The sequence below is a fragment of the Notothenia coriiceps genome, unplaced genomic scaffold (genome assembly GCF_000735185.1).
Source record: "Notothenia coriiceps isolate Sejong01 unplaced genomic scaffold, NC01 NC01_scaffold00037244, whole genome shotgun sequence".
Lineage (NCBI taxonomy): Eukaryota > Metazoa > Chordata > Actinopteri > Perciformes > Nototheniidae > Notothenia > Notothenia coriiceps.
In genome coordinates, this window is record NW_011369945.1 from 15,833,982 (window position 1) to 15,838,952 (window position 4,971).

Genomic DNA, 4,971 nt, shown 5'->3' on the forward strand with positions numbered 1-4,971 from the left:
TACAGCGATGTCCTCTCACAGCACCATGGAAAAGTGAAAGTGACCAGAGAGGAGTGATGATTGGTTAACGCGGGGTAAGCCAATCAGAGACAGAGTTGGGCGGGTCTTGCCTTATGGGCAAAATACACACACACGAACACTTGCTAATGCTAACACACACACACACACACACACACGCAGCAGCGCATTTACAACTTGGAAATATAACCACTATTTTCAATTTGTGGGGATAAAGCACGCAAAAAATATTACGGTAAAATGTAAACTGTGTGCAGGACAGAAAGCATTGTCCACATCGAAAAACAGCAATGCCAATCTCCTGAAGCACCTTAGTAATGTAGGCTACATGGGGCTATAAAACTAGTCGCCAAAGACCCCACCGTCTCAACCACCGGCAGTGACCCAGATGGAGCAACACCATCTCTAAAGCTGTTTAGAGATGGTGTTGCTCCATCTGGGTCACTGCCGGTGGTTGAGACGGTGGGGTCTTTGGCGACTAGTTTTATAGCCCCATGTAGCCTACATTACTAAGNACGCGTTAGTCCTAACACTGGATACACACCACGCCAAACATGTCCTGCACAAATAAACATAATGTTTTGTAAACCCTTTTTATAATAAAGTGCTCTCAGAACAACAAAAAAGGTTAACATACAGGACTATTTATATAATTACTAATGCTTATCTCCCCCACATTACCATCAGAGTGTCTTATCTGCTTTCCATGTTTTATCTTTGAATGTTTGGTCGTGCTTTTTTAACTGTCTTATTCTGACTGAACCACACACATGTCATCAGGGCCCTGTTAACAATCCGACAAACATACCCTACAGAACTACAAAGGCAGAAGAGAACAGAGGAGCAAGTGTTGTGGGGAATGTGAGCATGTAGCCAGCCTAGGATACCTGTTGGAGGTGATGTCATCATGCTGCCTGCTCTGGCCTGAACTTAAAGTGGCTCAAATGTCCACAGGCCCTGTTAACACTGATAAGGTGGAGGGTGAGTGTAGGCCTCACCCACAATGGAATGTTTGCTAACACGTCATAGGAGTTCAATCCTATTTTTAATGAATTGGAAACAAAGTGGGTGAATCACATATTAATGTAGGTGTAACAACTTCTAAGCTATTAAGTCAGCTTTTGATCTGCATGTGAGTGTGTGTTCATGGGTGCATAAGTAAAAGCTACCATTTTTACGAGTGTGGATTTAAATGTTACTTTAGAGCCACAATGAGGTGGATTTGTGGTTTTCAGTTAATACCATTACAACTATGGGATGGACCGCCACTTATTCATCTCCCTCTAAACATACATTTTAATACGCTCATCACTTATCTGTCTCAGCTCAACATTTGAAATGTGTCACTTAAACATGGATAGATGCAAGAAATGTGGACTATGGAGAATCTGTTCAAGATTTGTAATGCATACGTGCCGTTGTGGGTGTGTGTGTGTTTTTCTCTCTCTCCCTCTGATTTCCCCAGGTGCAGCCTGATTGTCCTCAGGTGCAGCCTCTCCCCAGGTGCTCCCAATCTCCAATCAGGGCCTCCATATAGGACATGAGGAGGGTTGCAGTCGCTTTCTCCTTCTCCCCTGGCTGGATGTGTGCAGCGTGGTGTCCATGTCTCCAGTGTATATTTTTGTATCTAGATTTGTTTTGCAAGTTGGCTGGTGAGCCTCTTTACTTTTGTATTAATTAAAATCTCACTTTGTGGCTTCAGCATTCAGTTTCCTCTCCTTTTTCTCTCGGCCGGTAGTTGTGTGTTGTTACTTCCCTTTGTACCCCCTAGATTTAGAAGGGAATGTAACATGTGCAAGTTGACATACAAATGAATACAATGCGAAAAAATGCTCCATGTTTTCTAGGCTGTAAACTTTAACTGTTATGTACAACACACTCTCACTCCCTAACCCCTAGATTCCACCGGGTCCGTCTGCGGCGCGTTACGGCGTAGGCGCGGTTTTGGTCCGGCCTCCTTCGGCGTCATACCCTACCGGGTGCGTTTCAGAAGCATTTCAGAAGCGGAGCGTCTTGCCTGCCGGCTCGCAGTTTTTGTTGATTTGGGCATATTTCCTGGACAGACTACTTTGTACAGACAAAGTTCATAATAATTGTAATATCCCAGTTATAAACGACATGACACTAATAATCCAAGGCACGTGTTTTTTGAATGATATACATCACCGTTGTGGTGGGAAGTCTACTACCGCTTCACTGATTGTCGAAATCCTTAGGTCTATATTGCATATTATTCATGGGACATAGCTTCGTAAATTACGTTTCTGTTCAATTGAACACTGGAACAAATCTCTCCAAAACCTTTTTTTTGGTGGAGACCCCAGTAACCAACAGACCAACTAAAACCACCTAACTGTGGGAGAAAAACTGGCAATCTCGGTTATCCTTTAGCTCCCCCCCAAGGATGTTAGGTAGCATTTGTCAATGCGGTCACCACTGTACTCTCACTACCGCGTCGGTCCGTACCGGCGTTTTGCGCCTTCGACCAAATGCGAAATATTATCTTTTGAGCACTATGAACTGTATTTAAATACATACCTAATAGTCATTGAGGTAAAGTTTCACCTGTAACCTAATGGAAGTCGTAGTCAACAATATACGCAAAATTACGGAACTTGTTTTGAAACTTTTGTCGTTCAATTCCTAGCATAAACGACAGAAACCGGGTCATTTCACTTCAACACACACACCGAAACGACCGAAAGCGCGCGACACCTCCAAACAGCGTCGTGCACCTTCTGAGCGACATATTGTTGGACCAGGCTGGTCTTATGCACCTGAGGTGGTGCCTGTTGTTGGGATTTCACTTACCTCCGAGCGGAAACAAGCACCCACGGTGTGCGCTAAAGATGTGCAGGGCCGCTCACTTCGAAAATATGAGATTTTCAAACAAATTTTAGATGGAAAATATCCGAACACAATCATTGAGTGCCGCCCACGAAGAAATACAAATCGAAACTAAGCATTTATTAAAAATCAAAAAGCAGTCTTACATTTTTTAACGTAGCAATGTTAATGTGTAAAAACAGAGCGGTTTTCTTCTCACGTAACTAACATTACGTTGACACTAAAATATTTAATCAAAAATTCCTTCCGGTCACGAAGTCGAACACAGTTTATCCAACAAGGGAAGATCAATTGCCAATAGAATTTTCCATTACAATATAAAGCGGATAAACTAGTACAGGCGAAATAACATTAAGGGTTACCTATTGCCTCCTAACAATGGGGCCTGCAATTCAATAAGACGATTGCAGCTAACTAACAGTAGCAATGATAGACTGACAGTAGTTGATTTTCTGTGGTCTAATAGAACAATTAAATGTGTAGTAACTAACCAAATTTAACACCATGTTACGAAAACATATAAAGGGGAAGCTAAGCACTCTTTAGTTTAACAAGGAAAAAGCCCTCAAAATCCTACCGTCTGTCTGTGATGTAATGGGTCTAGGAGTCGATAAGCAGAACCCTGATATGGTACACCGAATCGAACTCTTTGAGACACTAACCTACAACTTCAACCGTCACACGCCTAGTTCACATACGGCCTCGCAGTTTTGTGAAACTTTACCTTACTTTGGGTAGCTGCGTGGATAGGTTTTGTCCTTGCTTGCCCACCTATGCCAAACGATACGAATAAAGAGTACAAAATGACTACCCGTACCTTACTACAGAGGGTAGTGGGCTTTAGGGACTGAGTAAGAGAGTGTGAGTGGAAGATATAAGTTCTTTTAGTTATAGAAATTTTTTGGCACGTAACGCCCGACTTTTGTAAGTTAGTCGCTCGACTCACTAGAAAAGGATGCACGAGCAAAGGCCTATAACAAGCCATTAATCTCAACGCTCGCTCAATCGACGTAACTTCCCACCTTAACTATGTGTAGAAAGTCTTTGCTATTACCACTTAAAACGAAGTTTATCATTGAGCTCATCGCTTTTATTCTCATATGTTATAATTTCATTCATTTTTCTATTTCTGTGACCGTCTTAAAATACAATCCTATTATCTTACCAACAACCTTATTATCCTACTCAATTTTAGATGCAGTGAATAAAAAACATACTAACCAATAAAGGTAGGCTTAGTGTCTCGGACAAACTGAATAGTGCACTCAAACAGTTTCGCCTGTCGCACGCAGTGTTGTTATCGGCCCCTAACACCCACTCACATCAAGAGAAACCGCGAGGTGTAAAGTCTCTTTCGTTCAACAAACGCGTCCTTAATTTTTCCCCTTTGTGTTTTCGCTAAGACATGCGTTAAATTCTGGATAGTTACACAACAAATTAATTGGTTCCTATAGACTACACAACTCAACTACTCATTCACGTCTTAGTGACAGTTTAGTTTAGCGTCTTCCTAACTTATGGAATGCAAGCCCACATGTTAAAGAGGCAATACGGTTACCATTACCCTTAAAGTTAGTCGATTCTTAAGAGAAACGGCAGGCAAAACTTCGCTTCCTCGGAGCCGCGTAGTTGCCGACCTGCGGTGCCCTTGCGGACTGGTCGCAGCGGACACTGCGAAATGAGAAATGTAAGGTCGGCCTAGAGACGCCGCTCACAACTGCGACCGCGGCGCGCCCGACAGGCGTTCCTAGCGTCGGCTGGAGATCGTCTACCACCGATAAGGTGGTCCTGCGCGGCGCAAATGCCGACGTCGTTCGCAGAGCCGGCGACCCGAGCGCCAGCCTTTACCTAACTTCAGATAAAGCTGCGCTGCGTCGGCATCTCCATTACAAGCCCGTCCTTCACCTTGACAGTCTCGTGGATATATCGGTATATATGTGCGTGTGTTTGATTAAACGTCTGGGATAGGGAGGCATCAGAAAGTTCACTCTCCTCCTTTACGGTCGGCGAAGACGGAGCAAATCGTCCCGGCCAATTTAATATATATACTATCTTATTAAATAACACTACTTACTGTAAAAAAAATTGTGATTTTATGGTTGGTGT